The sequence below is a fragment of the Pleurodeles waltl genome, chromosome 11 (genome assembly GCF_031143425.1).
Source record: "Pleurodeles waltl isolate 20211129_DDA chromosome 11, aPleWal1.hap1.20221129, whole genome shotgun sequence".
Lineage (NCBI taxonomy): Eukaryota > Metazoa > Chordata > Amphibia > Caudata > Salamandridae > Pleurodeles > Pleurodeles waltl.
The window spans coordinates 209,653,026-209,674,700 of NC_090450.1; positions in this window are offsets into that span (position 1 = coordinate 209,653,026).

Consider the following 21,675-nt stretch of genomic DNA (forward strand, 5'->3'; position numbering starts at 1 on the left):
AAATGAGATTCACAAGAAGGGTCTGAGGCTGTACAGAAAGAAAAGGATCCAGTAAAGATTCTACCGATGCGGGAAATTCCGGGAGGGCAGTTTGTTCATGTTCCATGGCACAGGAGTTATATACTGTCATTCACAAATGATTATCTGAAACTGAGGGAGAAACCGGTTGAGTGGTACCAGCAGACAGATAGATTTGTATAACTTTCTAAATATCTGTGGGAAGACTTGAATACTTTGCTAGATATAGTGGTTCCAGCTGATTTGTGGGTTGAATGCAAGAGGGCAGTGGATTGGCTGATGAGTGAACTGGAAAGGGATAGAGTTACGGGTGCACCATCTCCTGAGGTGATGAAACAATATTATAAGGTGATTGAGTTCTTGACAATGAGAATTTCTCCTAAAAACATTGATTGGCAGAGAATCGACAGGACAGTACAAGAGACGAAAGAGTCGATACATACCTATTATGAGAGATTGCTGAAAGCATTCAAAGAGTATGGTGGTAAAGGATCAATTGAGCCGAAACATGTTGTACTTTGTGTTCAGGTTCGTCGAAGGATTAAGACCAGAAATAGGGCAGATGATTAAGAGTCATTTGATTTGCTGGCAAGCGAAGCTGATTGATGAGGTATTGCAGTATGCGAAATACTGTAGTGATTAAAATGAGGTGAAGCAGAAAAGGCTGAAGGAGAAAGCGATGGTGATGCAAATTGAGGCAGCTCAAACAGGAGTGCAAGGAGCTTTAGTGCAACAGATGCCGCAGAAGCAGGGAACTGTCATGTTCCAACCTCAGATGCGAGGTAGGGGCTGTGGAGTCAACATGACTCGTGGTCCGGATTTGAGTACTGTATTGGTTCAGAATGATATACAGGGGATGAAAAAGATGTTACCATGTCATCTCTGCGGAACCGTGGGACACTGGAAACGGGAGTGTCTGTTGATGGTGCAGGATGGTGTTGTTCAGCAAGGTGGTGATGTCAATACATTTTAAACTGTGAAAGTCCCTAGAATGAGGGGGCTTAATCTGAATGTTCAGAATCAAGTGCACAATTTCCAACCCATGCAGCAGGTGCAAATGCCACGTGCACAACTGGCACAGTTGCAACCAATGCAGCCGCAGGTTCCCATGGTACCTAGACAGCAAATGCAGATACCTCAAGCCCCGTTGGAACAGCAAAAGAAGATGCTTACTCAGCAGGTCACAGGTCAGAGACAAGACAAAGTAATGACACAGTGCACCAATTCCCATTACATAGTGAGAATGAAATAAACGATGAATGGATGAGTATGAGTTCGGAAGAAGAGCCGTGTATGCTTGCACCATCATTAGAGGTAGATGAAAGAGGTCCATTTGTGAAGGGAAAGGTGATGGGTCACAGAGTTTCATTCTTAGTGGACACAGGAGCTACGCACTCTACAGTAAGAAGTGCAGAATTTCCGAACTTACCTCTTTCAGGCTGAAAAGTTCAGAATGTGGGGGTAGAAAACAGACAGGTGACAAATCGAATCACAGATCCGATACAGGTTGAGATTGAAAACTACCAGGGACTGCATACGTTTGTAGTCTGTGACCCAAGTCCAGTATCCCTACTGGGAAGTGACCTACTGTGTAAGACAAAATGTTCCATTAGTTGTTTGAATGCTGGAATAGAGGTTCAAACTACTAGTGATGATGAGGAAGAACAGACATCTGAGAAAACAAATGACAATGTTAATGAGGAATACCCATTGATTGAGTTTTTCCCGATGTTTACTGTGAAAGAATTGTATGCAGATTTACAGGGAACAGTACAGGAAAATGTGTAGGACCTGACAGGTAAAGAAGTGGGTTTGATCAAAGGAGTGGAGCCGATTAAGATCACCTTGAAGCTGAATGTAGTGCTTCCGCAGCTTCCACAATATAACATGGCACAAGATGTTCTGATGAAAGTGGCGCAGAAAATTTGAGATTTTCTAAAACAAGGAGTCTTAAAAGAAGTGTTGAGCAGTCCATGTAATTCACCGATAATGGGCTTAAAGAAGCGGTGAGGAAAAGTGCACATTGTGCAGGACTTGCGAAAAGTGAACTACATGGTGGTCAAGTGTTGTCCTGTAGTGCCTAATCCAGCAGTGATACTTTTTCAGATTCCATGTGATGCAGAGCGGTTCACAGTGGTTAATTTGTCACAAGCTTTCTTTTCTGTGCCTCTTCATGACGATAGTCAGTTTCTTTTCAGTTTCACATTCCTACATAGAGTCTACAGTTGGGGCAGACTTCCACAAGGGTATACAGGATCACCGTCTCTGTTCAATCAGATCCTGAAAAAGAATCTGGAGTCATTAGAACTACCGTCCCATTCGAATCTATTGCAGTACATTGGTGATTTGATGATTGCATCCAGGACTAGGGACGAGTGTAAGTATGACTTGATCGCCCTTTTGAATCATTTGGGAAAGTTTGGACATAAGATGTCACTTTGAAATTGGAGTACTGTCAGAAGTCAGTGAAATACTTGGGATACCAGATCAAGAAAGGGTCAAGGAGAATCTCCAGAGAGAGCATTACCATGATACTGCAGAGAAGTCCTCCGACTTCACAGAGAGATGTCAGAATGTTTTTGGGAATGGTAGGTTATTGTCAACAGTGGATTCCAAATTTTGCTAAGATTACTAAACTATTGCAGCAGCTGACACACAAGGAAGTTACTGACCCCATTACATTAAATGAGGATCGGATGAAAGCGTTCACTGAGTTGAGAGAGAGTTTTTTCAGAGCTCCAGCTTTGGGAATGCCTGATTACACAAAGCCATTCACATTGTTATGTCATGAGCGTGATGCTTCTTCTTTGTGTGTTTTGACACAGGTCCATGGAGGTGCTTATCGCCCAGTAGCCTATTTTTCAGGTACCTTGGACCCAGTAGCAGGAGCTTTACCAGGTTGTTGCCGCAGTTGATCAAAGTCTTTCTCAGTGTGAGGAAGTAGTGATGGGATACCCTTTGACGGTAATGGTACCACACTCTGTTGAGATTTTACTCACAAGGATGAAAACACAGTATTTGACTGGTGCAAGACTGACAAGGTATGAGACAAGCATATTAGGTGCTCCAAATGTAACATTGAAAAGACGTACAGTGTTAAATCCAGCAACATTACTCACACATGATACTGCTGAAATTGAAAAAGATTAAGACATTGAGCATGATTGTCTTGAGGTAACTGAATTGTGTACAAAACCAAGGCCTGATATTAGTGATACACGATTAGAAGAAAGCAATCAAATTGTTTTTGTTGATGGCTCATGTCTCAGAGGTGGTATAGGGACATTGAGAGCAGGATATGATGTATGCACAACCACAGGTACTACATTAGAAGCTTCTTGGCTTCGAGGTGTATACTCTGCACCAGTAGCAGAATTGGTAGCTCTTACTAGAGCATGCCATGTTTCTGCGAGACTAAGAGTCACAATCTATACTGACAGCCAATATGGATTTGGAATTGTTCATGATTTTGGTCAATTGTGGTCGCAAAGAGGGTTCCTGACCTCTACTGGTATACCAGTGAGAAATGGTGACAAGATAAAAGAATTGTTGTACGCAATACAGTTACCTGAAGAAATTGCCGTGGTAAAATGCAGTGCACATCAAAAGGCACAGGATTACATCTCATTGGGAAATGGGTATGCAGATCAAGTCGCAAGGTTTTGTGCATTGAACTGTATATCATTCAAGGACAAGTGGGAATTGATGACAGAAGATGACAACACATGTACAAGTTTTGCATTAAAAGTGATTGATACTTTGGAAGAGTTGAAAACATTGCAGAGTAACGTTGACAAAGAAGAAAAACAACTCTGGATGAAATATAAATATGTCCAAAGACCTGACGGTATCTAGGTTTCTGAGGAGGGTCAGATGGTTCTGCCCAATAGTTTATTATCCCAGATGGCCAGGTACTCCCACGGACAGGCACATATTGGAAGGGTTGCCATGGTTAGATTGTTCAAAATTGACTGGTTTAACCCTAAATTCAGGCAGGCAGCCGTATGTCATCGCTGTATAGTTTGTCAGCAACTAAACGTGTGAAAAGGGACAGTGGTAAATCTGAGCCACATTGGAAGAGCAGGAGGTCCATTCAGCAGAATGCAACTGGATTTCATTGAAATGCCTGCGTGTGGAGGTTTGAAGTACATGTTGGTGATGGTGTGTGTCTTTAGTCACTGTATCGAAGCATACCCTACAAGAAGAAATGACAGTCTCACAGTAGCAAAGCTGTTGCTTAGGGAGTTGATACCACGTTTCGGGTTTCCGATATATTTGGAATCAAATAGGGTAACTCCCTTCAATAACGAGGTGATTAAACTCTTATGTCCAGCACTAAACATTGAGCAAAAGTTGCATTGTAGTTACCGCCCGAAGCATCAGGACTGGTAGAACAAATGAATGGTACCTTGAAATCAAGAATTGCAAGGATGTGTGCAGCTACAAATCTGAAATGGCCAGATGCATTGCCTTCGGTGTTGATGTCAATGAGAAACACACCCAACAGGAAGACAGGGCTATTGCCCCATGAAATCCTCATGGCCAGAGCAATGAGATTACCAGCAGTTCCAGCCAATGCACTTGTCAATATTACAGATGATATAGTGTTGAACTACTGCAAGGGTCTGGCTGATGTGGTTCGCGCTTTCTCTCAGCAGGTGCAGGCTACTACCTTGCCACCCATCCATGATCCAGGTCACAATCTGAGAGCAGGAAACTGGGTCATTGTCAAAAAGCAAGTTTGCAAGGCCTGTTTGGAACCGCGTTGGAGGGGTCCTTACAAGGTGGTGTTAACAGGTACGACAGCTGTGAAGTGTGCAGGACTCCTGAACTGGATACATGCGAGTCAAACAAAGAGAGTGGTATGTCCACCAGATCATGAAGATGCGTTGTTGAGAGCACCAACAGCAGGAAAACAGGCCACTGCACCTGAGCCAGAAAAAGAGCCAACAGAGCCTGAAATTGAACCAGAACTTGTGGAAGATGCTTCTATTACCCCTGTAAGAGATGAGAGTGAAGAATTACAGGAGGGTGTGCAAGAGCCTATTTCAACGGATACAGCAGGAGAGCCTAGCTCAGCAGAGGCTCTCCCAGAAGCAGACGGTTCTGAAAAGCAGACAGAGCAAGTGCCAGACCAAGAGGGTGAAAGAGTTGAGACAGATCAAAGTCAAGGTGATTCGACACTCCTCCTGAGCCCGTTGCAGGTCCATCAAGAGAAAACACCATAGAGAAAGAAGAGTCCAATCTTGAGAAGAATATTGACAGAAGTAACAAGAAAGGGAGATAATTGGCCTGAATTGCAGATTGGGGAGAAGAAGGGACTGGTCATAAATGAAACAATAGAAGAAGTGGACACTACAAGAAAGGAAGAATTAAGTGAAGGAGAATTAAGTGGTGACCAAAGGTTAAAAAGAAAGAGAATAGCAAGTCGAGGTTACGCAGGTCCTGAATGAGCGTATGCAACTACCAATGAATGGAAACACAAGTTCATGTCTTTTTCCTTTGATAGAGAAGTTCCGAGTCAGCACTTTGATGGAACCTAAAGGTGATCAAGGAAGCTGAATCGTTCAACTAATCTGAAAAAAACTAAGAAGAGACTGTTTGAAAATAAAACCAAAAGAGACATTGATAACCTGATTTGACATAAAACCGGATGTGACAAGCTGCTAATCGAATTTGACAAAGGAAAAGGGTTCCTGAATGTGAGACCGAACTGCAAGAGAAGAAATTTGCTTTATTTTTGATTTTTACTGCACTTCATCTAAGAGTTACTTTTGCTTTCTGATTGTTTGCAGATCATGGTTGAGTTAAATAATCAAGGTAGAAATTGTAGGCGCTGTAGATACATGAGTATTGGATTGGCAGTTATGTGTGGAATAATGTTTATAATAATGATTGTGGGAATGTCTGTTCATGATGTGAAAAGAGCTACTATTATTTCTGCTCCTGAAACTACTACACTAACAGCTTTAGAGAGGATTAAGTTAGATGAGAAATACTTGCATGACTATACTAATACTCAAGGAGAGCTTTCTTCTAACGTTTTCTATCGACTGTTGAGTGAGTATGTTGAAACAATAGATGAGAGGAATTGTCTTGTGTGCACAAAACTTTCTTCATCAGTGGAGGAAGGAGTTACGTACCATAGTCTTCCCTTAACCTATGGAATAAGCTGCAGTTTGCTACTAACAAGATTTTATAACCAAGAGTTCATATAGTATTTTTATTCTAACTACTATGTGGTGTTTTCATTTGTTCCTATTATTAGATATCTGAGTAGAATAGCTAGAAAACAGGATATAAGATTATTTAAAGGGTTCTTTGAGCCAACACTAACATTTGGGACTGCCTATGCTCATCGCAATAATCTTATGGGCATACTGATAATAGGAGAAAAGCATTGGAAGAGAAATTAGAAAAAGGGTTAGAGAAAAGAACTTACAAGAATGATTATGCTTACACTGCTATTAAAAAGCAGGGGAAATTAGCATTAGATGCATTACACATAGGAAAGCTTTGTATATGTAGGCCAAAATCATGCACTGACACTTTGTTTGTGGGAACAAGTGAATGTAGACATGTGTTTCAGAGTAAATGGACTTTTATGCTGAATGGACAGGACCCTGTGATTCCTGGAATCTACAATATTTGTGGACTTAATGCTTATTACCATCTTCCTAGAGGATCGTATGGGACATGTTATTTGGGGATAGTTTCCCTAAAATATACCAGATAGATGACTTAAAGAAATTTCCGAAATTGACTGAATTATATCATAAGCGACAGAGGAGGGAAACATCTTCTGCAATTGTGGGAGATATCTTTGGTGCAGTGATTCCTTCAGTGGGAGTCATTTTAAATTCAATCAAGATAAGAAAGTTGTCTACTATTGTGGATAACATGCTGACACATTTTAGAGAGGCAATACTCCTGTTAGATATGGAATTAGCCACGGATAGAGCTATGACGCTTCAAAATAGACTTGCTTTAGACATTCTTTTAGCGAAAGATGGCGGAGTCTCTAAGATGATTAATGCTGGGCATTGTTGTTCCTATATCCCAGATAATGATAAGGAGATAAGAGACTTAGGGCCAGATGGTTGAAGGTCCGAATTTGCGATTCGGAAATTGCGAGTCGGTGCGACTTGCAATTTCCGAATCGCAAATTCGGATGCAGAACGGTGTCTCAGACACCATCTGCGACTTGCTATGGGGTCGCAAAGACCCACCACATCAATATTAATGAGGTGGGTCGCATTTTGCGGCCCCATAGCGAGTCCCTGCACTCACAGGGATGGTGGCCTGCTGAAGTCAGCAGACCTCCATGTCTGTGACTGCTTTTTCAATAAAGCAGTTTTTTTTTCCATTTTGCAGCCCGTTTTCCTGAAAGGAAAATGAGTTGAAAAATGAAAAAAAATACGAAACTATTTGGTTTAGTTTTTTCAGTGTAGGCAGTGGTCCATTGGAAAAAACCTTTATGCCCACATTCCCAAATTTTGCGAATGAGTTACCACCAGTGTGACACTGGTGGTAACTGCGAGTTGCTTTGCGACCGCATTCACGGTCACAAAGAAATTCAGAATTGCGATGCGAGTCGCAAATAGGAAGGGAACACGGTACCGACTCGCAATTTGTGAATGAGCATCGCGTTAGGCTGTTTGCATGGTGCAAACTGCGATTTTCACAGTTTGCACCATCAAACGGCTTCCTACATCTGGCCCTTATTTACTAATCTGACTAATTCCAGTAAGGATTTGAAGGAATTGAAGGAACCAGTTGTTTGGGAGAAAGTTGGAAAGGGATTTGCTTCAGTGGGAAATTGGCTTAGTCAAATTTGGAAAGGGGTATTATTAAAGATAATACAAGGAACACTAAGTGTGATTACTTGCATATTAGGATTATGGGGTGCATGTAAATTATGTCAAGAGATACAATTGAAAAGGTCTAAAAATAATCAGAGGAGGGAAGAACAAAACAGGGGAAGAATTTATAGGGAAGACTTGAGAAGGAGGCAGAATACATCTGAGACAGAACTGTGAAATGTGGGAAAAGAAAGGTGTGATGACATATTTAGTCATCAGAGGAGGGACTGTTGTTGCAGATGTGCTAATTAGAAATTATTAATGAATGTTTATGTGTTTAGATTAATGAAACGCTTGTAGAGAAATTAATTGTAGAAGAAAATAATGTGCACGTTTGAAAATGTGCCCCCGGGGTTTGGCAGCCACTTATGCTAAAGTTGTACTAAAATTAGGTAGAAATGTGTGAAATAATGAAAAAATATAAGAATAATGTAGTAATATGTCATACTGAGATGAATAAGCTATGTTTTGCATTAATTTGTAGAATTATCTTGGCTGAGGTTGTGGCCTAGTCTTTCCAGGCCTCACACAAGAAGCTGAATTTCTAGCGCGTCGCAGAGAAGCTGGTGCATGACCCGACCTTGAACCACCCGATGTTCAAGTTGCTTAGCTAGAGTTTCTGCAATGTACCAACAGACAGGAGATGATGAAGTAAATTTGATACAATTATGTGTAGAGTAATCTAAATGTACTTTCCCAGGATTTGAACAATGAGAGCACTGACTGAAGGAACATGCAACATTTTCAATACCTGAAGAGCCAGATGATGAAGACGTCGTACAGTGGACCAATCCGTGAAATGAGAAAGAAGAAATATTAGAACCTATAGATTTGAAAAATTAACATTATAGGTTAGGGTCATATCTGCTGACTGACTGACCAAGTAGGAATTAGGGGGATGGACTGGAAAACGATAATAAAAAGTCAAGACAAGGGGCTAAAACTTCAGAGGCAAGGGGAGAATTGATGACTTCAGGAGAAGCGGTTCGAGATTCTGTCATTGACTCTTGAGAGCCTGATGCGTTGCTGAGCTATTGATGACCTGAAGACGAAGACTGACTTTGTTGCTTATCCATTCTGTGGATAGGTAGCTATGATAAGGTGACAAGATTTTCAGATGAATTCCCACCAAAACAAGAAGGACGGTCACCCACGCCCTCATCAGCAGCAGACTGGACTACGGAAATGCGCTCTACGCAGGAACCACAGCCAAGCTCCAGAAGAAACTCCAATGTATACAGAACGCCCCGGCACACCTCATCCTCAACATCCCACGCTGTAACCACATCTCAGCCCACCTCAGAGACCTACAATGGCTTCCCGTCACCAAGTGGATCACCTTCAAACTCCACATCCACGCCCACAAAGCTCTTCACAACACAGGCCCTGCCTACCTCAATGAGTGACTCACCTTTCACACTCCCACCGGCCAACTCTGTTCCACCAATCTTGCCCTCACCGCCGTCCCTCCCATCCATCGAACTACAGCCGGCAGCAGATCTTTCTCCCACCTCGCCCCCAAGACCTAGAACACCCTCCCCACCCACCTACGACAGACCCAGGACCTCCTGACCTTCAGGAAACGGCTTAAGCCCTGGTTATCCGAGCAGTAGCATAGGATATAATGGACTCGTAAAACGGCTGGTGGTATATCCGTCACTTTCCCGTCACTTTTGGGACGGATTAACACCTCCTCCAAAGTTGTAATAACCCCCTTAGCATTGTAACTAATAGGGAAATAAAATTAATAAAACACAAAATTGAGTTGCGATTATTCATGAAATGTTGATAGATTGTCTCATGCTTAATGTTTCTCTTAGTGGTTGTTGATTGAATACATTGATAATTGATGTTCATCGATTACTACATAGCTAGGATACTCCATGCGATCCAAAAGGTTCATCAGCCTATACCCGTACCCTTGTAAGTTTACTTACTACGGACCAGTCGCGCTTGCACAACCAATCACAACACAGCTCTCCTGTCAGCTTGACCAATCTCAGTGCAGCGTTTCACATGAACCAACCAATATCAGTGCCGCCCAGTATGACGCAACTACCTGCTCCTTGCAGCGGCCCACCATCCTTTACAATTTTTTCATATGCACAAAAAGCATCAATTTTTCTGGAATAAACAAAATAAAATATTGATCTTTGTCTGCCTCTTTTAAAGACAACAAAGAGAGTAAATCAACAACTGGAATTTTCAGGTTTTTACACATTTCAACTTTTCAATCAAAAAGAGTCTGACACACAGACACCAATGAAATCTTGACCAGCAGGAAATCAATTGAATCATTGCAATGTCACCTTTGCATATCAGGTTCCAATAGTAGTACAATCAATACAAATTGTTACTGTCCCTATCTCAAAAGAGACAGCTTGATAACCTCTTCATCTTCTTTGTCAAAGCGCATAAGCACCAGGAATTTACAAGATTCAATAATTCATTCAGTTCACACACCACAATAATCAAAATGCAGCTATCAATTTCAGCGCATAATCCTACTGATATTCACACCTTCAAATTTGCAACAGCTGCTACTGCTTCCAAAAACCAGAATCCATCATCAGTCTTCAAGATCGGCTTTTGGCATTGGGACATACTTTTATTTTTTGCAACTCCTCTTTCTCATCACTCAAACCATCTTCTGCTACCAACTTTGCAAGCATGTAAGACTACTGGGAACCCCACTGGTGACTATAATGTTCCTGCACCCATATACACTGGGACCAAAAGAGTTTGAACCTTGGGGGTGAGTGCAAATTAACCAGGAATTATAAGTAAACAGTCTAACATTTACAAATAATATTTGCATTTCATGGGAGTCAATAAGGAGATTTGAAAGCTTCATTATCATATTTTAGTACTGCTTTTCTTTATTAAATTCATCAATTAGTCAATAAAAACATCAATACAATAGAGAAGAAAGCATATAGCGCGTTCCATATAAGTAAGTCCCTATTCCAAGCTAGGGAGTGTTGAACCTGACCCTTTTTGCAGGGAAATCCATAAACCTTTTGCCTTCGTCCTACTATTTTTTTTTCAGATCTCCTTTGTTGGCCTGATGACTCAGGACACATTAGCACTGCTAACCAGTGCTAAAGTGTATATGATTCTGTCTTAAATGTATTAGTAATTGGTTTCCCCAATGCTTGGCATATTTGATTTACTAGTAAGTCCCTAGTATAGTGCACAAGGTGTGCTCAGGGCCTGTAAGTTAAATGCTACTGGTGGGCCTGCAGCACTGATTGTGTCCCCACATGTGTAGCCCTGCAAACATGTCTCAGGCCTGCCAGTGCAGTGCCTGAGTGCAGTTTTAAACCGCCATGTCAACCTGGCATTTGACAGGCCCAAACCTTCCATTTTATTACTTGTAAGTCACCCCTAAGGTAGGCCCAACACAGCCCCATTGGCAGGGTGCAGTGTATTTAAAAGGAAGGACATGTATTTGGGTGTTATACATTCCCTGATAGTGAAATACAACTAAATGTGTTTTCCCTATTGCAATACATATCTCTCCCATAGGGCAACATGGGAATGGCCTTGAAATATCTTTTAATTGTAGTTTCCCATAGGGAGCAGATGGAGAGCTGGAGTTTAGGGTCTCTGAACTCACAATTTAAAAATACATCTTTTGGCGAAGTTGGTGGTTGGTTTTCAAAGTGTGAGTCTGAAAATGCCACTTTTAGAAAGTGGGCATTTTCTTGCTTGACTATTCTGTGCCTCTGCCTGTCTACTGAATACACGCCTGGGTCAGGAGGACATTTGGGCTGTTTGTGCATTCACTCTAGACAGTCACACAAAGGGAGCTGATGTGTGCCCTGCATTATCTGATGGTGCATCACCAGGCTGATGGGTCTTCCTGAGCTAGAGTGGTGGGAGGAGCTGACACTTTCACCTGAATAGGGCTGTGCCTGTCCTCACAAAAGGCACTCTCTAACCCCCTGGAGTGTGTCTGGGGCCAGGTCAGGGAAAGGCAGGGTCTTGTGCACTACAAATAATTCTCTTTGAAATTTGCCTTCTTCAAAGACAGAAATGGGTATCAGTACTGGACCTCTGATACTCCATAGTTAGAACACTTTTGGGATGAGGACATTCTGCCAGGAAGACGAACAGGATGCTGTAGGAGGAACTGCCACTTTGTTGGCTGCTGCTTGCTGCTTCTGTCCTGGGAGTGAAAGGACTGGGCTTGGCTTTCGACATCCTGCTTTCCAAAGTTCTTCAAGGGTTTGAGCTGAGCTTGCTTCCTGTTCAGAAGTCTCAGGGGCATCAAAGGCTTCACCTGCCAGAGCCTGGAGTCTCTTGCTGTGAGTCCTGACTTGCCAAAGTGGTGCCACATCCAGTTCCTGGGCCCTTGGAAGTGAGGTCTGGTGCAACTATGAAGAAACTAAGCACATTGACTTCACAGCAACTTCGGGACTGGTGACGCTCTCTGACTCAACGCTGCTGCCTGCACCAGAGCTGTGGTCCCCGCTGAGTGCAATGACCACGACCTGCAACTGGAGGCCTGATGCTGATGCAGAGCTTCTGACATCCCGCCACAGCGCTTCTGACGTCCAGCCACAGTGTGAGTCCCGAGTGGCGGGTCACTGATGTCAATGATACCTGACTCCGCCACAGCAGCTGTGGCCTCGTGGTGTGATTGTGACACTGCAAAGTTGACGCCTCACATCTTGACCTGCTGGATCCATTGACCCCTCCTGGTCATATGGAACAGATGCCTTGCAACTAAAATTGCATCACCTCCTCTGCAACTGTAAGGAACTGACACCTCAGCTGCCCTGCCTCGCAGTAAGGAACCAATGCCTCACCTCCCGGTAGCAGTAAGGAACCGACTCCACACTGGCTCCAGCGACTCCTTACCTCCCCAACTCCTTGCAACGTCTTTGGTTCATCATTGTTTTCCAAGGTACTGTACCCGGGGTCTGTGCAACTCCGTGACTGGCCCGCACTCCCTCACGAGTAGTGTCAGACTGTTGGAAGCAACTTTGTTTAGCTGCTGTAATAGCCTCAGTTGAAGCTATTGTGTTTCTAAGCGCTATACTAAGATTTAATCTTTGAAAATTCGTATCTTTATGTGTGTGTTGGATTTTTGTAATTTTGGTCTTGTTTTACTCAGAAAAATATTGGCTATTTTTCTGGAGTGGTGTAGATTACTTTTGTGGTGTTTTCACTGTGTTACACATTGCCTCTGAGATAAGCCTGTCTCCTCGGTGCCAAGCTGAAATGGGGGTGAGCAGGGTTATCTTAGCTGTGTGGCTCCTTACCTTGACTAAAGTGAGGTCCCTACTTGGACAAAGTGCAAACCACTGCCAACTAGAGACCTTATTTCTAACAAGGAGAATACAAGTGAAGAAATCTATTAGAACGCATAAAGAGTTTTTAGTTAAGATGTGAAAGTGTTCAGTCTTTTGTAAATCATAAGCAGATCTTCGATTAAAGAGAAGTTCAAGAAACTCAGTAGAGTTTCTGAGTAGCATAGATTCAAGATGAGGGTGGGTGAAAGAGTCTCTTAGAATCAATCTGAGATGCATCGTCAAAGACGCAGGGTCAGAATGTGCAGGATCTGAGCCTCTACTTCTAATCTAGGAACACACATTTTTATAACATGATCCATATCAGAAAATGCAACAATTTATAGCAATGTTCCGGCTTCTGGTCCAATCAGGCAATTATGTCATCAGGGGACCAGGACAGCTTCCATTGAGTAAGCATACTAAACAAAATAGCATCTTGAACATTAAATACAAATATACTAACATTTGTAACTCGACTATCAATTTGGCTCATTTTCCCATTGCTTCTTTCTATAAGAAAGAACTGTTCAGGGTGAGTGTAGTACATCACTCAGTGAGATCACTCCCTTTCCCTCACCACTCTATTGAGAAAACATAATCACACAGAAACAATTTGTAAAGATTAAACTAACATTTCAATACATTATTATATTTTACATAGGTCAAATGGGTAAGAGAACTAAGGTAAAACAGATCCTCTGTTCATTCTGTTGTCTCAAAAATGCATTTGGGTCATGAAAACGTATACACTTATTGTCACGGTTTCGGGCGGGTCTGATCAGGACTCTGGTTGGGACACCCCTTGAGGTCAGCGAATATCGTAAAGAGATAGTATACTGGGGAAGAAGAGCAGCTAAAGGCATACACGGAAAGGACAGCTATGAACAGGCACAGGAAAGTAAAAGCAGAGCAACCCTTGTGTGAACAAACAGGAAACAGATTACTAATGGACAAACACGCTGGGGTTGTACACAGAGTAAGGCGCAGAACCTCCCACAGTGACAGGGAATGTCAATGCCTCTGGGCAGTTTGCTCTTACAGATAGTCACCCTGCCAGCCCCATAGAAAGGAGGCAGCAGAAGTGATGCTGTCTCTGGACCCTAGAGCACAGACAAGGAAGGTACTTACATGCACAAGAAACCCTCTTGTGGGTCCAGCTGGAAACACAGTGGCGATTCCTGAGAAAACAGCAATAGCACACTGTCACTGTTAGGCATGAAAAACAACATAAAACACTGGACAAGGATGGGGGCTGGAATTGCCTCCTGGAAACCAGGAGCCAACCCCAGAACAAAGGAGGACACTTATACACTGGTGAAGACTGATAGAACACTTACCAGACACAAATAACCAAGATGAAACAGAAACAGAAAGGAACAAACTAAGAGGCAGAGGCAAGAACTAGGAACAGGCTCAGTCTGAAGCAAAGGCAGGACTAGGACTTGAAAACAGGGTGCAAACTTCTGGCTGGGACAAACAGAGACAGGACTGGGAAACAGAGCAGGCGCTGGCTGGAAAAGGCAAGGACAGGGCTGGAATACAGGGAGTAGGAAATGAGCAGTAAACAGGACTGGGAAACAGAGAGAAGGTTCAGGCTGAAACAAGGCAGGAGCAGGGCAGAGAAACAGGGAGCAGGCTCTGGAAGAAACAAACAGGGACAAGGCTAAGAGATAGGGAGCAGACTATGGCTGGAACAATCAGGAGCAGGGCAGAGAAACAGGAAACAGGATCAAGCTGGAACAGAACAGGAACAAAGCTGGAACACCATCTGACAAAGGGTCTGTAACACAAAGGAATCGAAGTCCAATGCATGACGGGGATGTTGAGGAAATGGCTGCTTATAAGCAGTTCCAAGCTGGGCTGCACTGGAGAGGTTTCAGGTGTGTGTAGTTTCAGAAATTTGAAAGTCCTGGAGGAGAGGATCCGGTGAAAAGGAGCAACTGGACTTCTCCCATAGAAAACAATAGGAAACAGAATCTGGGCTTTCCTGACTACCAGGCTGTGCATTATGGGATTTGCAGTCCAGGAAGCAAATGTTGTACTGTACAAGTGTACCATGGAGAAAAGAGAAACAAACAGGAGTCAACAAGGGACTCTAGAAAAGTGTTCAAGGTGATTCCCAAGCTTCTGACAGTCCCCTTACAGCGCCCCCTAGAAATGGGACGACAGAGTCGTAACACTTATTACCCTGATGCAGGTTAGAACAGACAAAGAAGAGAAAATGAAAATGCGTTTGTCAGCAAATTTAGCTAAATTCATGTGACTATGGAAGCCTTCTGTAAAGAAAATCTATGTTTAATTGCTGCTTTTCATGTTAAAGACTTTGTATTTACTCTATGCATTATGCTAAATTGTATTTAATTTATTACCCTAAAACATGTAACCCTACTGAGAGGTGCCCCAGTTGCATTCACAAGGCGTTTAACACACACATTTGTCCTTATATACTCAAAGGATTACAACAGCTGCTGCACCTAGTATATGTGACAATATTGTTTAGTTATATATGTGGGTTGCAGGAGGGAACTCCCCTTGAGATTACATCAAGGAGACAAATGCGGCTGTCCCAGTTCTGAGGGCACACTAACGATGTTGCTGAAAAGTGCCAGATCTGCAATCTGTGTTGCCTTTTGGGATTAGTGATTCCACAAGCTGCACTGATATCAACCATCCAGGGGAACATCTAGAGACAAAAGAACCATGCTAGAGATGGCAGTGCCGCAGTTCTTGAACTTTCACTCCCACACCATACTGTTGACTTTAGAACCAAATCCAACTCACGTCTGTCTTGGCTGATGCTGAAGAAGAAAAACACTGTGAGAAGTCTGGATAGATCCAGGAGCATCAGAGCTGTATTGAGAGAACTTGAATGAACTGAAATTTGCCTTAATGTGAAAGGGCTCATCACATTTTCTATCTGACACTCACTTTGCCTGCTCAATGACTTCTGAAATGCTAAAGCAAATAGCCTTCTTCTATATATTGCCATATAGGACTCGAAGTCCATCAGCAGTGGGCCTGACAAATATGTTGAGGACATGTACATTCTTAAACAAGCTGTAAACTGAACTCATCTTGCAAAAGGTACATGCTCTTTCTTGTCCACTGAGTCCCTTGGAGCCATATAACCTGGAGCCCAGATGCTGATGTGAAGCAAGAAACCCACGTGGTCAATTACTTATAAATCCCATCCACTAGATAGCACCTCAACATGAATTTGGTGAGATCATGTTTTCTGGTTCCTCCTACTCCCATGTACTAGACAGATTGGGGCATTCCTATCTGAGGTGTTGATAGAACCCCATATTTGATGATTTGCTAAACAGGCCATCTTCTTCCAGTCCGCTTCTCTCGATGAAACACGTAGTCTGCACCTCACATGCTGAAAACTTTCTTACATTCTCTCCTAATTTACATATTCTCTCCCCCTCTCAGGCACCATTTCCGTCCTGGATGTAGCTGAAAGGGGGCCTGTAGGAAAAAGAAACATTAGAACAAAATAAGAAAAAGAAGAATGGGATCGCTCAGGGTGACAATAGACGGGAGTGAGGATAGAAAAGTGGTTGAATTGTGTCTCTCCACAAGTGCCGGTGCAGCACCTAAATAATCGTATGCTAAATATTTTCCACCAAAAACGATAGTTTTGTCAACCATGAAAGCACTGTGGAGCTTAACATGTTTATTGTACTGATCTTCATATGATCTGCTGGCTCCCAGTTAATCCCACTAAGCAAGAAATTAAACAAGCATTTGTAATGCAATGAGTCTCTAATTTGCTCAATTTAGAGCTATTAGCATTGTAAACTCCTAACCGGACATTTCTTGCCCCATAAACTGATAATGAATAGTAAAACAGTTTAACATATGTGAGCCGTCGGTCACCATGAGAGAGAAGGAGCCACAGAAAAGGAAACAGAAGTTCGCTCGCAGTGAAACGTATTGCCAAAAGTACAATTATCTATGTAACCGGAAAAAGTAGAATTATCCATGTACCTAGCAAAAGTAGAATTATCCCTGAAACAGAGTCGATGTCATGCAACTCGCTCAACTACTGTCCAGCAAGACCGCGCTACATAAGAAATAAAAAGAAAAAGTAGTGCTGAAGCCATTCGGAAAACACAAAGCCTCGTGTGTTTTCAGTAGTTTACTGGTGCTGTAGAGGAGGGCTAAACACCAGAAAAGGCATGAAAAGGTATTCATGCCTTTCACTAATGAAATCAAGCAAATTTTAAAAGCCAAGCCCACCAACCATCCAAACTGATGGGCATGACATGGGTGTGGTTAAAAGGCCACAGAGAGATTACAACATGGGCCAGATCGCTTGCGCCCGCTCGACCATAAAAAGGAGACAGAGTGACACAGGCGTGAAGGCATATTCTACCAATTTGTAAAGTTATGTGCAACCATGTGAACCCACTTTCAGTGGTGTATCTGAGGTAAATGGGCTAATGTCCCCAAAAATGGGATTGTTTTTAGCTGCAAAAAAAGATCTGTCTTTTACAATGTTTTATACTTATTCCAACGGCGCTACCCTGTTTTATTTATGAAGCCTGAAGAAATCACTTTATGCATGAATGTAACCTAGGAACCATGTCGAGAGTCGAAATATGTAGGTTTTTATCTGCAGTAGAACTCTAATGAATCCCCCTGTACGAGCTATCTGATTAGCTGCGCTGCAGACTATAAACCCCGACTAATTTGGCGCTGGTCCTCTGTCAGGAAGCTGCCATTTCTCTCCATGAGATGCGCGAGGCGATGGAGGCGAGGCTGTGCAATCTAATTGATGGATTGTGAAGACTGATCCGCAGCTGCAGGTTAATTAGCTCCATCTGCGTGCAGCCTTTTTACCGTGTTATGTTTTAATTAATATTAATCGGCGTCTTCATTTTAATGAAGATCCTGAAGCTGCCCCGCCACCACTCAGCAATGTTTCAGGTCACTTCATTGATGTTCTGAGAGGGGCTAAATGTACCCCAAGAGGATCGTACCACCTACTTGTCAAAAAGATGTTCTAAAAATTTTGCACCTAATTCACAATGCCACTTGCCATCTCGCTCAGCCGCGCACCTGGCATACACAAGCTCTGTACGTCAATTAGCATTTAAAAAAAAAGTCAATTCGACAAGGTGGCGCAGAGGTTTCCTGCTATGTACATGCCTAATAATTCACAATATGTGCCACCTGAAAACTTACTATTTAGGTATAATAGAGGAAATGGGCAGAAGGCGACCCAAAATGGAGGTATGGCTGCCAAACCAGGCGTAACACGAAATGGCACAAGGACACAAAGAAAAACCAATGGCACCTAAAAAAAATTATAATTTGGACTCAATTAACAGAAGTCTCACCAATACTACTCACGAATTACTACATGCCAACCAGGCTGAAAATGACACCCACATAGCATTCTTGAAGCAAGTCAAATACCAGACTAACCTTTCATTAGAACTGCAATGAAATCACACAGAAACCTAAATAGACTGGCAGTAACAATACCAGGACAAAAAACAAGCATTGGTTAAGACAATAGGCTTGTCTTAATAAGCTCGGTGATGGTTATATTTTTAAATTTTGCATTGCAATGGACATGTTTACAATTAAAAAATATTTGCTTATAATTTTACTAGAACAGTACTGGTGTGTCTCATCACCGTCTCATGTACTTAAAATAGGTCTAAAAATGCCATTTCGTTTTAATGCTTATCACAGGAAAATATGATTTTAACTGGTGCAAAGAAGAAGTGCAATTCACCTGAAAACATAGCCTAAACACACATGGCTAACAAAAACAAACAAAAAGAAAAAGGATGGAAAGAAAAAAAACAGTAGGAAAGTAACGTCTTGTCCTGCAGCCATGGCACTGAAATGCAGTTATTTTAGATGAATGTGGACATGTGAAGAGGAAAAATGTCATCACTGACAATGCCAGCAGTGCAAAGGTGCAGGTGTACGTCTTCACCCCCCAATTAATCACATACTGCTTGGCATCATAAGTAAGCCAGCTACAGGCACAGCCACACTGTTGAAGCCAGCGTATGCTGAACTGGACCAGATCCTCAGGAACAATTACCCTGGGAAGGGAGAGAGAGGATATACAGATTGAGGACTAGTCTCCATAGCGAGTTTGAGAAACAGCCACTGCGGAGTTATCACCTTCCTCCAGATGTGGTCCCAGGCATGGCCATGAAACAGAATAGGAGCTCACTTCACAAGCGGGCAACTGCATGTCATTCTGGGACATGTCAAGGTGCTTGCTTCACTACATCACCACTGTCGCTGTCGGTGCAGGATAAGCAATATGTGAAGTGTCTGCAGTAGTAGGGCATTGCCCATTCACCTTGTAGGCCAAGAGCCATCAGCTTCACACAGTGGCACATCAGCCACCCGAGCACTCTGCTCAGAATAATCCTAATCAACACTGCTTGAGTTCCATCAATGTGCCAGCTGTATGTTATCCTAAGGCTGCTTTACACAAGTGTACGCCTCTTCCTGATACTGAACCACATAAAAGTTTCATCTTACTTCGATTAGTGATTGTGTGTCAGTAAATTCCCTGGGATTACAGAGCCCCTAGCTACTTGCAGAGTACAGCAAACAGGCATAGAACCTAAACACCCTTGGGGCATGACATCACGCTAAAGGATACTGGTTTATTCAAACTAATGGGAAAAATAAAACTGACTATCCATACTGGAGGAAAATATATGATGGAAAACCAATTTTAAGCAAAAACAATTTTAAGGAAATACAAATAAATTGGGAAACATTCTCAAAGAAAGATAAGTTTAAGAAAAAATACAAAACCACATGCAATTTTGGTGGAATTAAAGGGTGACAAGGTTTTTATGGTTCAGGGATGGATGATGTTTAAGGGTAATGTTTTTTTTTAGGGTAAGCGATGGGCAGAGTTCAGACATAGATAGTGGTTTTTAGAGTTTAGGGATTGTTGAATTTGAGGAGTGGTGAGGGTTTTTTAGGAATCAGGAATGATGGAGTTTAGGGGTGGTGAGAAATTTAGAGTTTGCAGATGAGTAAAGGTAAGGGGTGGTGTAAGGAATCAGGCTTTTTGCAGATGTATTCCCACTTGTGCCCCCATTGGGCTACTAGCTGCTGCTTTCTCGACACTGAGAGTGCACCGAGGTCTGCTAACCAGACCTCAGTGCCTGTGTTCTAGCCCCTTACAAAGTGCATGTTTAATTGGCTATCCCCAATTGGCAAGCACTGACTTACTTATATGTACCTAGTTTATGGTACCCAGAGTGGAAGGGCATGTAAGGCAGAGTATCCACCCAGGGCTGCAGCACCAATTGTGCCACCCTGTGTGTGACAAAGTACAAAATCCCTCCTAGCCTGCCACTGCAGACCGGAAGAGCAGTGGTCACACTGCTTGTTTAACTTTGCCATTCAAACTAATGACAGAGCCACCACTTACCTTAACCATATATGTAAGCCTTCCTAAGGAAGGCCTATGGAGCCCTAAGTCATTTAGTTATATACTGTTAAGTAGGTCATGTATTTGTATATACATGTCTTATAAGCAACACCTCTAAATTGTTGAATTGCCGTGGAACAGCTAGTAACCCCATTGGTCGAATTTAATGTCACTATTAAAGAAATGCAACTTTTAGAAAGTTGTCACTATGTAACCCAGTGTGTCAAGTGGCCTCACATGGTTACTGGCCACTAGACAGCTATCTGACCGCTTGGGAAGGTGTGCGAATGACACCCAGGCTTAGGAACAATGATAGTCTGATGCAGGGAAAGGTGTTACCTCCCCTTTGCATTAAGCCACCAAGGTATTAATCCAAAAGATGAGCTTCAAAGGCAAAGATGCCTTTGGTGGGTAAATGGTGATCACAATCCTGAGGGGCTGCCCTTTGTTCAGGTAGACAGGCTAGCGACAGGGACAGAGCGGGGAGATGAGATCCCAAGCCAGTTTTTCGTGTAGGCGTGTAGCCCACAGGTAGCCATACCTCTCAGGTGGGCTACCAAGCTCCTAACAGCCGAGAAAGGGTGCAGACATTTTGAGAAAGGGTAGAATGGTGTACTCTGAGATTGTCAAATGGCACTCATTGCCAGAAAGTTGTCACTGAGAGGGAAGGACCTGGTAGCCCATTGTCCAATGACTGCATCAACCTCACAGGGCACTTTCTGGGAATAAATATGCCTCCCCTGGCACCCTGAACCTCAGATCACTACAAAATTAGAACAAGGACAGAAGAAGGACTACCTTGCCGAGCCCTTGACTGCAGAAAGAGAGGCTACACTGTCTGCTGGACTGCACCTGACGCACCTTGGGCTGGAAAAGAGAGGACTCTACCTGTGGCTCCTTGCACAGAGAAAAGCTGTGTCCCAATCCCAGACCAAAGCAGTGACTCCAATGGTCAGCTGCGTGACCCCTGGATACTGTTCCAGGGACAACAGAGCTGAAGTAGCCCAAACCAGCAAGTCTCTAGACACTTTGGAAGAATCCCCACTGACTGCTGCAGGGTGCC